Source organism: Manacus vitellinus, unplaced genomic scaffold, assembly GCF_001715985.3.
Source record: "Manacus vitellinus isolate BGI_N305 unplaced genomic scaffold, ASM171598v3 scaffold_91_pilon, whole genome shotgun sequence".
Classification (NCBI taxonomy): domain Eukaryota; kingdom Metazoa; phylum Chordata; class Aves; order Passeriformes; family Pipridae; genus Manacus; species Manacus vitellinus.
In genome coordinates this window covers 343,294-357,141 of record NW_021940873.1, presented here as the reverse complement: position 1 = coordinate 357,141, position 13,848 = coordinate 343,294, and the positions used below count along the sequence as shown (strand labels likewise).

Sequence of the window (13,848 nt, the reverse complement as noted above, 5' to 3'; positions counted from 1 at the left end):
AAAAGAGCAAGCAGAGGAGGCATATGGGCTAACTGGAACCCAGACAAATATCTAGCTGGAAGTATGCTCAGGCTTCCCTAGAATTTTCTTGTAATAGGAGAAAGCAAGATAACTTGTATGATTTCTATTTTGAACACTGTAAAATGAGCGGGCCAGGGATTACTGCGATAGCTACAGTTATTAAAAATGCATTATTTCCCTGTTAACAATTCAAAACAGATGCCAAAGATCGTCTAGACTAGAAATAAAACTGCTGGAGTGACTAAAATATCCAGCAATTAGCTAACAGCAAATCAGAGATGCTCCAGATTTCACTGTAGTGCATTCATTAATTGCTTCTTTCAGAGCAAATTTAATTTTTAATTCTGGGCTACAAAATTAATCCCTCTGCGTATTTTCTAAATAAAACCTCAAAACTGAAGCTCGACCAAAGCATCCACGTCTGTTGGTTTTGTTTCTAATGGTTTCTATTTATAAATTGATAAATGGGAAGAATAAAAGCTAAATTTAATACTATTAAGTGTATGTGGAAATGCAAAGCCCAATCTTGTTAGTGCTCTAGGAGCTCATTGTCATTCACAGCAACAGGATCCCCACATACAGGTCCTGTACAAAACCAGGTGCATGATTTGCACTTGCCTCAGAGATTCCAGTTGTGGGGATGTCAGTTTGGACAGAACAGTTTCAGAAATTTAAATTAGTGGTAAACTAAAGCAATTCCTGCCATGTGACAGCCCAGCTTTAATACACCACCACACCTGGGAGCAGGACACTACCTGGGATGGCACTGACATCACTGTAGAATTTGAAAGTAAAGCCTAGAAAATAAACTTGCAGCTCTTTTTTTTGTCTTCCCAAGAACAGAGTGCTTCAGGATGGTGGATAATTTGTGTTAGAGGGGACTTCTGGAGGTATGTGTGGTGCAGTCCCTGCTCAGAGCAGGGCTAACCACAGCCAGTTGCTCCTGCTGGGCCCGGCTGAACTGAGCATCGCTGAAGACACAGATACCTCTTCCTCTCCTGGCCTCTGATCCGGTGTTTGACCACGATCAGGGTCAAATTCCCCTCTCTCCCTGCCTTGTATCTAACTGGAATTTTCCTTACTGCAGTCTGTTTTGGTTGCCTCTTGCCTCATCCTCTCCTAGAAGAGACTGGCTACACCTTTTCCATATTCTCCTATTCACAGAATCATGGAATGGTTCGGGTTGGAAGGGACCTTCAAGATCATCCAGTCCCACCCCCTGCCACGGGCAGGGACACCTTCCACCAGCCCAGGTTGCTCCAAGCCCCGTCCAACCTGGCCTTGGACACTTCCAGGGCTGGGGCAGCCACAGCTGCTCTGGGCAACCTATGCCAGGGCCTCCCCACCCTCACAGGGAACAATTTCTTCCCAATATTCCATCTAAACCTGCTCTCCTTCCATTTGAATCCATTCCCCCTTGTCAACAGGACAACCCCAATTTAGGAGTTGACTACAGCATCAGCCCTGAGACTTCTCCAGGGAAAAGCCCCTGTTCCCTCAGCTCTCCCCCCTTGTAGGTACTCTGCCCACAGACACCTTGGTGAGCCTTTGCTGGGCTTGCTCCAGTATCCTGATGTCCTTCAAAAAGCCAGCTCCTCCACAGGAGGTTTCACAAGTGGTGACAGAAGGAGGCAATCACAGAATCACAGATTCATCAGGGTTGGAAAAGCCCTCTGAGATCAAGTCCAACCATTCCCGCAGCACTGCCAAGGCCACCACTAACCCATGTCCCCAAGTGCTACATCCACACAGCTTTTAAATCCCTGCAGGGCTTGGGACTCCACCACTGCCCTGGGCAGCTCTGCCAGGGCTGGACAGCCCTTTCCTTGAAGAAATTTTCCCTAATATCCAACCTAAACCTCCCCCAGTTCATCTTGTCCCATCACTTGTTACCTGGGAGCAGAGCCCGACCTCCACCTGGTCCACCCTCCTGTCAGGGAGTTGTAAAGAGTGAAAAGGTCCCCCTGAACCTAAACTTCCTGGGGAGCAAACAAGGCCAATGATGAGTTCCTTCCCACCCCTCAATCCTGAAACAAGAGCTGAAGATCTTATGGCACCTTTTTGGGCGCTCTAAAAACGGCACGTGCTTTACACACCCAGACACACTCAGGGCACTCCTGTGTTCACTGCACAAGGAGAGAAAGACAAAAAAAGCTAGAGAAGTGAAGGATTTTTTAAGCACAAAGTTATGCTGCTTTATAAGCTTTAATTCCAGAAGAAATACTACTGATAAAAATAATAACCTATGTGGAGCAAGACATTGAGACGTTCCAGAAAAAACCAGGTGGTTTTCCCATCAACATCCTTGTAGGAAGATCCTTAAAATTAAAGCACTATAAACTAAGGACAGAGGAAAATGAAAAACCTCATTCAAAAGCAAGCAGGGAATCTAACAGTGTTCAGGCCCTGCTCCTCACCAAAGGAATATTCAGTTGGCTCACAACTCAACTATGGATTCACTACCACCAAATAAACCAAGAGCTCTGATGGGAGGGAAAAAACAGACACACATAAAGAGATGCTGCAACATAAAACACCAGGATGAATCCAAGCATGCATGGTTAGAGAAAACTAAGGGATGAAATATTCAAACCAGAAATATGTTTATGCATTTACAGATTTAGGATTCATTGTTTGTTTTTGTCTTTCCTTGTCACCAGTGCAAAACTATTTGATTTTTCAGCACCAGGCTTTCAATGTTTTGATATTAATATTATTCATGAGCTGGCAATTATCAGTAAGTTAATCACTAATAGCAAAAGTAAAAATTAAAAGACAATGTTTTTCATGGCATGCACAATTTCTTAACAGTTTTCACATTCCCAGTTACTTAGATTAGCTGCCCTTTGATGCTTCTGTAAGATGTTAAAATAAACACTGGCACTGCCAAGGAATTGTACTACGAGGTGTAATTGCTGCTCTCCACACTTGATCAAAGAGAACACAGAGGAAAGGCATCGGTGTTAAAGCATTATGAGCTGGAAAACATATTTTTGATATATTCAGGGCAGACTCTGCTTGGCATCAAGGGCCTGTATGTGTTTAAAAAGCCCTTAATTCCCTCAAATGAAAGGGCAGTGCTGAGCCCTGTGCAGGTCCATGCCTTTAACCTTCCCAGTGCCACAATACACGGATTCTGGCAGGAAGTATTCAGGGCTTAAAAAAAAGAGTGTTGCTCAGAACAACACCAATATCCTACACAAGTTACATATAAATATTTCAATATATTTGTTATGTGAGAACTAAACCTACAATAGCTTCTCCCTACCTTTCTGAATCTAGGGGGATGTGCCTCTTTAGGCACATGACACTCCTTTTACTGTATAATTCCAGAGTGCCTGGGAGAAGGAGTCACTACAGTGAGAGTTCAATTCAGAACTACCCTACAAGATGTTAAAAGGATTGGGGATTTTTCCAGTATGCCTTTATTTTTTTCTCTCTTTTTTAAAACTTCCACCACTATTGCCTGTCTCATGTCAAATGGTAACATCAGATCTCTCTCCAAAAATCAGAAGTGGGCGGTCCATGTCTACTCTTACCTGTACTCTGAGTGTGTGGCAGGGACAGCTAGCTGGGAATGGTACAATGGAGCTGGACAGCAAAACTGGTGCAGAGTATTTAAAGACCTACGACACAAGGAAAAACACAAAGTCAAACCACCAAGTGTTTAGAAAGGGGCTTGTGAGGAAAAGGCAGGTGCTTACAGGTGTATTGGAAACTCATGGTGAGGCTGAATGAAATTTGATGTACAGCTGTCAATTGTGAATCCCAGGAAATCCAGGGGAGTGTTTGCCAGGTTGGAAATGCACACATTGAAGGGAGGGGGATGAGCTGTCGCAATGAGGAGCCCGGGTTTGGTTGCAAGACTAAGATCAAATGCCAATTGAAGACTTTGGGTTTGCCTCGCCACGTGGAATGAAGGCTAAAAACCCAGAAACACGGGATAGTCTGGGCTGGGAGGGACCCCCAAGGATCATCATGTCCAACTCTTCAGTGAAAGGCCCATACAGGGATCAAACCCAACACTGAGGGTTGGAATTCCCATGGAAATGAAGCTTCAGACTTCCTTACTCTGCACCAGTCAAGCTGTTCCTCTGTCAATGGAATTACAGACACAGTGCTCTGACATGAGGAGGGAGAATGCAATGGACATGGACACAAGCTTTCTTCAAGCCCAGCAATTACAAACATATTGCAATACACCACTGGAAAATGGGAAAGAATCCAAGTTTCACCCCCTTTTAAACAATATTCTGAACTGTGCAATACAAGTTTAATTGCTGTCATTTGTTCAAAGCATGGAAAAAAAATAAAAAGAAGCTTTACAACACAAAGATATTCTGCACCCCCTGATCGTTTAGGTTTGTATTGTTTAATTGAAAACAAAGAAGAGTTGCAAAACAGGACAAGGTATTGCATCTGAAGGAAAGCTCAGAAAATCTTTAAGCAACACACAGCACACATCTCTGCATTTCTGGTGTTTGTGCCAGGAAACTTTAAACAAGGGTTTAGCACAGATAGGCCTCCATGATAAATCCACCTAATCAAATTTCTTAAGACACAGCATTCTTCTAGGAAATCATAAAAAAAGAATCAATATCTCCTTGCTCTTTGAGTGGGGACCTACGGAAGAAGTAGCCATTAAATTGAAAATCCTCATTTAACAACTTGTAAGCATCCAACCTGACTGTTAACAGAGGATGTGTGTATGTGCACAGAAATGCACTTTCCCCCCCTCATCTTTTGCTTGGTGTCTTGACAGAGGCTCCAGAAGATTGATTTTGATTCTTCTGCATCCCTGAGGCTTAAAGTGAATCCTGTGAGGTCACTTTCTTATAAGATCAAACAGAGTGGTTAAGCAAAAAGAAGCCAGGCTTTGTTCAGGAAGGAGTCAGTTACTAATCCTTTGGAAAAAAAGACAAGGTCAGCCTGCTCTGATTTCTGTTGCCAACAGTGTGTCAGCAACCACATGGCCAGGACGAGTTGGATTTTCTGTTTAAAGACAGCAACTGCTGGTAACTCCTGTAAAGTACCTGGGAAATGTACTCCTGTAAAGTGGCTTTTGGAAATGGCAACACAATTCAGTCACGGGACACCTTCCCATTATGGGACATACAACTACTAATGGTGGCACCTTCAAACCAGTGGGAAAAATGACCAGAAGAACTCAAAAGAAAGATGGAGAATGTTACTGAAAGCATTGATGGACGATGAGAAAAGCAGCCAGAACACGCAAAAGCTGGATTTTCTGACAGGAAAAAAAAATCACACAGTATCCACAGAAGCTGCTCCATGGAATCCACAGAGCCAAGGGAGAACACTGGGAATGGGCAGAGCACGAGTCTCACACTGGGCAGGGAAACTGTTCACACCGGCAAAGTCGCTGCTTTGTGGCTCCGCATTTTCCAGTAGAAGCAAAAGTAGGAAATTAGTAGGAAAGTGTCCCAGATTTCCTTCCCACCACTCTTTTTTTCCATACAAATCTCTCTCTTTCTTCAGAGAATAAACCAGTGAACATATGAAAGAATCTCTCTGGATTCAGTTCTGCTCAACAAAGCTTTTTGAACAGAGCTCGCTCCCGGCTCTTCCAAAAAGAATCTGCCCACAAGGCTCCATAAATCTGTCCTACTCTCACTTTCCTAGGTTCCAAAAAGCCCTGAACAATAAAGAGGGAAGCTCTCCCTGTCGTCTCAGGCAAGATTTGTACTCACCCATTGCACAGGACTGGGATTAGGAGCTCAACTGCTCTGAGTTTCTGTTCGAAGGTGCAGCAGAAACGCAAGAGTCCCGTCACCTTGACAGCAAATGAGAAGTGCCAGAGGTTTGTCAGGTGGCAAACACACTGCCCCTGGTAGTGCCAAGTGCCAGGGCAGGGGTGGAGGAGGTGGAACAGACGGCAAGGTGCAGCTGCAGGCTGGGATCAAGGTACCACGTGTCACTGCTGTGCTCCACCAGGAGCATCTCGGGTGCCAAAGGCGTGCGTTCAACACATCAGCCTGGATTTCAGGTGGTTCTTAGGCTTTTCAAAGACAGGCTCTTTGTCCAACCAGTTAGAGAAGCAAACATGAGGGCTGGACTCTGCTCTGAATTTTAAAATTCAAGGGATATATTGACTCAGTGTTTGGGCTCCTCTAAATCTCACTGACTGATGTCCTGTCAGCCTGACAAACAACAAGGCCCAGACTTTACAGCCTCTGACTAATGCTAATTTCATCAAAGCATTTGGGTAAATCTGCTGGTGCAGCTTAAGCCTCAAATGTGGCATTTTGTGCCTTCAATCACCTGCTAACGCAGTCCTTGCATTCATTTACAGCTCTGGAACCTACCAGAAAAAGTTCAATATTCCAATGAGTTTTTGTTTGTTTGTTTTGGTTGCTTGGGTTTATTTTTTAATTCTTTTTTAAACTTTATAGCTAGATTTTGCAATCAGCCTTCTACAGAAGTTTGCATTCAAACTAGAATTGATTTCCTAATTTTTAACACCTAAAGACATCAGAAGAAATATATTTCAGTATTTTGGAGGAGAATTAATCACTTCTGTTCACAGTCTCATAGATAATTCGGCCCTATTAAGTTCAGTTTCTGCATCTCTAGTGGATGTTCTTCAAAAGATTTAGGATTATAAATACAGCACAGGTACTTCAGCACCACCACAAGACAAATGACTGAAAAGATGAATGGTTCTTCTGGCAATATCAGTTTCTGAACCATTACTGCAACATCCCAGTGCACATGGAAGGGACTTCCCACTTCCAGGCCCAGACAGGCAACCATTTGTCCATTCTTAAAGAAAGTTCTTGTGAGAACAGACTAGAACAGGAAAACCTGAACCAAATCTAACCCAAAACCCTGACTCACATCCCCCTCAGGATGCCAATGTAACTGGAAAAATGCAGCTCCTAAGGAAGCTCCCAGACCCAGAGCAGGTGTGACTGTTCCTCTCACTTCTGTATGAATGCCATCATGTTTGCATTAGAAACCACTCATTTTAACAACACTTCCCTATCCATCAGTGAACAGAAATGACCATTCTTTTTAATCTTTCATTTCTAGAGTCTTGCTCAGATGTACAAATAGAAGGAAAATCATTATTGGTCATCACATAAAGCCACAAATGTTTGTGTTATTTTTTTATTTCCTCTTACAATCCCCAACACGGCTTCCAAACTCGGCAGGCAATTTTCTCAATATTGGTTTTTAAACAACCTGGGAGAAGAGAACACGAGGCTATTAACCTGGAATTGCTTTGGCTTTAACAGTGACTCTCTGCTTTCCCAATGTCCTCTCAGCTGGCACCTGCTCCTGGCAGGATGATGCTGGGCCACCGGCCACAGAGAGCACCCCAGAGCAGTGTTGGGAGCCTGGAGGCAGCTTGTCCCCTTCCCTCTGGACAGCACACCCTGTTTAGCACAGGACAGGGCACCCACCCCTTGTTTAATTTGCTGCTGTTGAATTTTAAGCACGTGTAAACCTGTGAGTAGGTTGGCAGAATTATTATGGAACTTTTTCCTGCACGACGATCAGCTCCCAAACAGAAGGGACTGAGGCTGCTGTCTCACAGAGCCTTGGTGACATTGCTCCAGGAGCACAGCTGGAAGAAATGTTGTCCTTATAAAGTGTCTGCTGGGGCTGATGACAGGAGCCTGCTCAGTTTGTTCATCTCCACTGCTGCCCTTCCCTACACATCCACATGACTTCATACATTATTCCTCCTCTTTGTCTGGAATAACAATCTGTTCACCTCCATCTGCCAGGATTCTTCCCTTTCTTTTGGTACATTTTTCCATGAGGTGCATGTTCCAAGGAGTATATGGAAAAAGGAGTACCAGCACAGCCTCAGGCCCCTGGATGCCTGTCCCTATCCTTTCCAAAATTAGCTTGGAAAGAGAAGAAGGGGCAGAGAAGTTCATCCCCTGCATAAACCCATTCACTGCAATGTCACCTGAGGTAGCTAAGAATGCTTATTTGATTGGATTCATGCCTACAAGCTAATCAAAGGAACACTTCAATTTCTCAGTGTTTTATCCTCATGAAGAATAACATTATTTTACAAGTTGAAAGTTTCTTTCTCATGTCAATCCAGAGTTATTGCTACAGCTGAGATTAGAAAAAGTTATAGTTAAAAGCCAGTAAAGTCTATCGTGTTCTTGTTTAATAAATCTAACCATTTCTTTAATAAGGAACAAAATTTGAATTATAATCAAACAGACCTTCAAAAAGGTGCTGAACAGTAAAAACTCCTAATAATACAGACTCACATTGACTCCAGCTAAATGCTTGCTAATTAACACGGTCATTAACATGCTAGAAGGCCTTTCAGAATCAACACACTGAGCCCACAGGACAACTTGCTTTTTGGAAGGGAGAGAAAACAGCTGAAAGTTCTGACTGGCAACTCCTGTCGTGTCCTCCCAGCCCAGGAGGGACTGTGGCTGCCCTTGGACACGTCCTCCACTAGGGGATTTAGCACAGGGCCCATTCACATTTGCAAGGACAAATTCCTACTGTTCTGACACCAAAGATCTTTGACTCCTCAGACCTTCACCCCAAACACACAGGGCAGGATGATTTGGGCTTTTGAAGGAGCACTGAAAACCCTTCCCTTTTCTCCTGTTCCTTCCCCTTCACGTCCCGCAGCCAAATATGGCAAAGAAAGGCTGTGGTGGCACAGAGCAAATACCATGTTTTTTCATAGTGTTCTTATTAGTTACAGGAATTTCCCAACGTGCTTTTTTGAACAGCAACTGTGTAAAATAAATGCCCTTCTTGCTTTTATGGTTGCACATGCAAAAACCTTACAGTTCCTGTAACACACACTGTGGGAGACTCCAACTCCCACCTTTATTCCTCTGGTTTCCTTCACACAAGATGGCTCTTTGCACAAAGCTGCTTGGACATCAAATGACAGGAAGGCAATGAAGCAACTCGGGGCAAGTAAAAACCAATGTCATTCCCTTGCACTGCAGTCTGAGAGTCAAGACAATCCCCAGAGATCATAAAACAGCACAACCATGTGTTGGAGACCTGCTGTGGTGGCAGCTCCCTCCCTCCATTTCTGTCTCCCCTTCCATGCAATGGTTATAATCTAGTTTAAAGCATTACAGAACACAATTTTTTCTAAATAGAAATGAAAGATATTTTCATTAGATACCAAGGATGCTCAAAAAAACCCGCAGTTCTAAATGATCAGCACACATAGGCTGGAGCACAGACCACTGAATTTTGCCCCAGAATACACAAAATTTGCTTGTCATCAAAATGATTATATATCATCATTTGTACATGTTGCAGTATAAAGGCAAACTGAGAGTTCTTGTTTTGAATAATACTCCTCTTTGTGCAATCCCAACTCGAGTGCCCACAGCTGGATTTTTCAATAGAATCATTAGACACACTCTCACTGACCTCTCCACCATCAAAAGGGCCTGAAAATAATTATCATCTCTTGGGAGAATGAAACCAGTGCAGTCACAGAATGCTAACCAAGGAACAGCTGTTATTTTGTCCCATCCTGGAACACAATGCTCATTAACATTAGAGATAATTAGAAATAATTATTATGAAGTTTTTTTGGTTTCATCAGAACGCAATAATAGCCTACACAAACAGGCAAGAGGGGATCCTTTTGCATCCTTGCACACTTTGTAGAGATCCTCATTCTGGCTTAGCTGTAACAAGGGTGAATTTAATTAAGACTGTTCATATGTAGATGCTTATAATTAAAAACATTTCTTTCCCTTTTGATTAAGCTTATTACAAACCCCTCTCTGATGAAGGGTGATGTACAGTAATTAACAGGACACAAGATGCACTTGTATCAGTTGTGCTCACTGGGCACTTTCAAAATGTGTAGAAAAAACCCACAGACAGTCCAAAAGCAGAAATTAAGAGCAAAGAGATATGAAGCTGCTTGTGATAGAAGGAAAAGATCTTTGAGATTAAATCAGAACCATCTTTTCTGTATTCCCCACGCCACTGAATTAGGTCCCAGAATTTCTCAAGGAACTACAACTCCCATTACAAACCAGAACACATTTCTAATCTCCCCCAGCAGCACCCAGAGTGACCCCAGAGCTGAGGAGTGTCAGTGGTACAGGTTGGGTTTGCAGCTGATGAAAGAGGAAAAGTAGCCAAGCACAAAGACTGAACTGCCCAGAGCCAGCGTGAGGGATTTACAGCAAGGCAAACCCTGGGACTCAAAACAAAGGTTCAGGGACATATGTTCCATTCAGGGCAGCAGCTGAAAAAACCCCTTCACTGATCCCACTGGGGTGACATTGTTGTTCAGCTTTTTTTAGAACAGCAACAATCCAGCCTTTTATGTTTTACGATGTAAAAAGAGATTTTTATCTTAAAAAGGAGACTCTTTGCAAAAGGCTTTAGCATATATATCACAAGAACATTGGCAGATATATTTAAGTTTTCATCTCAAAACAGACTTGTGCATGGAAGAACTGGTGTATTTAACTGTTTAACATACATTTTCAGTGCTCAGCACACATTAGTTTTAGAGAACATGAAGATTTTCTACGTATGTATGTCCTTAAGAGTTAGTTTGTAAAAAACCTCCTCGCTTACATTTTCCTCTTTTCAATGATCAGCATCAACTCTCTTAAACAGGAGTTAAAATACAGAATACAGAAGTCAGAGCCCACATCTTGTTTTCCACAGCAATGTGCTGAGGTAGGTACAAGATACCACATGTGTAAGCAGTAAAAGAGGAAAATACTGCACAGGATGGTTCTATAAATAAAATTTCAACCTCCTTGTTAAAGAAAGCAATACCCAGGGATTAAATATCCCTTCACACCACATGATAAACACTATATGAAATTCCATCCCCTGCTGAGAGTTACAGAATCCCCAAATCCCAGAACCCAAATTAAAATGGAGTCTCACACAAACAGAACTATTCTCCCAGGTGATAACAGCTATTTACAGCTGATCCATGTATACCTGGAAGGCTGCAACCTGTTTACCAAGTTTACTTTCCTTATTTCAACTTCCTATGGACAGTCCCACATTCATTTTGATTTTAAAGCATTTCCACTTAACCACTCATCCCTTCAGCACAACACAAAAGGTTAAGAAAACTTGAGGGCAGGTTTCAATATTTTCTTTATTCTATTTGAATTTTAGTTGAATGGTTGAATTTACTCAGCCTGTGTGTGGATGGTCCTGCTGAACATGGAGCAGATTCACTCAAATCAGGACCCTCAGACACACTATTAAAATAACTGCAAAAGCTACAGATGCCAATTGCAGCTACTTTAATTTAATTTAAGCAGATCTTTCACTGGGGTTCAGGAATGCAAACAGCAGGTACAGCCATTCCAAGCTCCTGGATTGGGAGGGAGCTGGGAGAGGACAAGTTCACGGCACGTCCTGCTCGGTTTATTCCCATTTTTTGAGTGAACCACCTGTGTGGTTTCCATCCAAACCCCGGCAGTGCCACCACAAACAGGACGTGGCTGAGCTCTGAGCCCTGTGCAAACGTGACAGCTCAGGCAGGAGCTGCTGCACAGCATCAGACCCAGGGAATATTTAACTCCTGCCGACTGGAATCCTTGAGAAACTGCTCAAATAAATAATAATAATAAGCAATTATTGTACCTTTAGGTTTTGATCAAGCATATATAAAACAACAAAAACGCAGCAGTATTTAGCCTCATCAATACTATATTGCTTAAAACTGTATTGCATATCCTACTATTAGTACTTCTGTATTTAAAGGACAGCTTACACTTTAATATGACAAAGCATTCAAACAAAATGGAAGAGAGACCCTTGACTCATCGTAGACAGAATTCCTGGCATCCTGCATTGCTTCTTGGATGCAAAGTGGGGGGTTTTCTCATTTTTTTTTTCACTGCTAAACACAGTTCACTCACTTTATTACGTTATATTTTTAACTACCCATATGCACAAACACAACCATCATCTAAACATTTCTAATATACAGCTCATTCATCTGCCAAAAAAGGTAACACCCTAAAAATGGTTCGTGGAAAGAAACCTACCAAACAATAAACTGATCACTACTCCCACTTCTGGAATCCTCAACACAGATATCAGAGACGTGACGACAGATGAAGAAGGAAAAGGTACTCACAAATAACACCTTCTGCAAGCCATCCTTGGATGGGGGGTGGATTTGGGATTTAGATTTTCTTTCACGCAACCTGAGGTAGAAAAGCTCTTTCTTAAGGGACAAAAAAAAAAAAAAGGAAAAAAGAAAAAAAGAATCACATTGACAGCTTTTGCAGGTTCATTGAGGATCAGCCACGGCGGAACATCACGGAGAAGTAACTGGTGATGTAACCAGCATCAAACACTGCATCAGATAAACCCAAAGGCTCTACAGGGTTATATTTTGCAAAGCCAAAAGGTTTTTCCCAGAGAGGAGGTTTAGCAAGCACAAACCAGCCACGCTGTTCTCACATTCCTGGTGGGCTTGCTTTCTGCTTCCCGAAAAAGTCCCAAAGCTGTATTTATTATTCAACTTCATCACCGAGAAAAAACAATATGCTTTCTCATTTGATATTTAGCCTGAAATATCAAAGCACCAAATGTTGCATTTTCGAATGCACCATCTCTGCCTGCTCACTGTAGTACAGTCCAAACCAAGAAAAGGCCATTGGTCCTTTTATCTCCATGGAAACAGCAGCATCTGTGAAGACAAACGTATTCCCTCTTCCCTGCAAAGTCAATTTATAGTCACATACTATGACATAAACTGATAAGACAGCAAAGCTAATCAGCAGCTAGGAGAAGCAGGGACCCAAGCACGAGATTAGGCTCCTGCTTGTTGTGTACACAGCATTTCTCATGTGAAAATTGCAAAATTAATAACCAAACCAAGCTGTTCCTGTGAGCTGATCCAGGCTGGGGATTTGTGAACTTCCCAGTTTAGCTAACAAAGAGTGGCTGAAAATTTTATGGAATTAGCCTCTAGTTTAAATCTCCAGTTATACCCCATTAAATGGGGAGAGATTTGAACAAAATTGCCCTTTGCAAAAAATTTACTGAAGAACAATTACTTAAATATTACATTTTCCCTGCAAAAGAGCTGTCATCTTGAATAGCAACAGCAGAGTGAGGAGTTTCACAACTCCACAAGCTACTGCCTCCCCATTTCTCCCCTTTTTAGCACCATCAGTGGTGCAAATGCTTCAGCATCATCCTGCTTGTGCACTGACAGCCCCAGTCTCCTGGGAGATGACCACACAGACAGGCCAGATGAGTCACCTAAAAATGCTTTGATTTTATCCCTGTCCACAGCAGTTCTTTGTAAAAAACAAAACAGACAAAAAAACCCCGAGAAAAACAACCAACCAAACCCCACACAGTACAAGAATGTGCTGTTTTCCTCCCCTTCCCTGCATCCTGCCCCGCTCCGATGCTCCGCGCTCCGGCCGTTCCCAGCCAGCCAAGCTTCCTCCCTTCCTTCATGAATCAATATAATGACCATCTGCTCACATTATTAAGTTAAATATATACCAGAACACACTGATGAGGGCAGCTCATTTGCCATGGTCAAGTGATCAGTTCAGAGCTGTTCCATGGCCAGTTGTAACATTTCCAGGCTGGGGGAGAGCAGGTGGGCAGCCACGTGCTCCTCACACAGCAGCACCTCTGCAGCTCCCCAGGCTAAGGGAAGCAGGAACTGTCCAAGATGCTGCAAAACAGCAACAAAAAATGGGTGAGGAAGGAGTTCTGATGATGGTCTTTGGTCCAAACTGATTTGCAAATGAATTAGGGTGACCTAATTGTGGCCCTCCAGGACTTGAAGGTTGCCCAGAGAAACTGTGGCTGCCCCAGCCCTGG

General features: G+C 42.9%; 1 long non-coding RNA gene across 2 annotated transcripts in view; it reads right to left on the bottom strand.

The window, feature by feature from the left end:
• The window catches only part of LOC108642001, a 93,974-nt gene that overhangs the window by 3,564 nt on the left and 76,562 nt on the right, over positions 1 to 13,848 (bottom strand). The window contains exons 1-2 of one of the 2 annotated variants that reach the window (XR_001922393.2): positions 12,134 to 12,693; positions 3,561 to 3,647 (exon numbers count right to left, since the gene is read on the bottom strand). This is a non-coding gene — a long non-coding RNA (uncharacterized LOC108642001). Of the gene's footprint in view, positions 1 to 3,560; positions 3,648 to 12,133; positions 12,694 to 13,848 lie in introns of those variants that run through there. The other variant, XR_003916378.1, reaches the window with a different exon arrangement.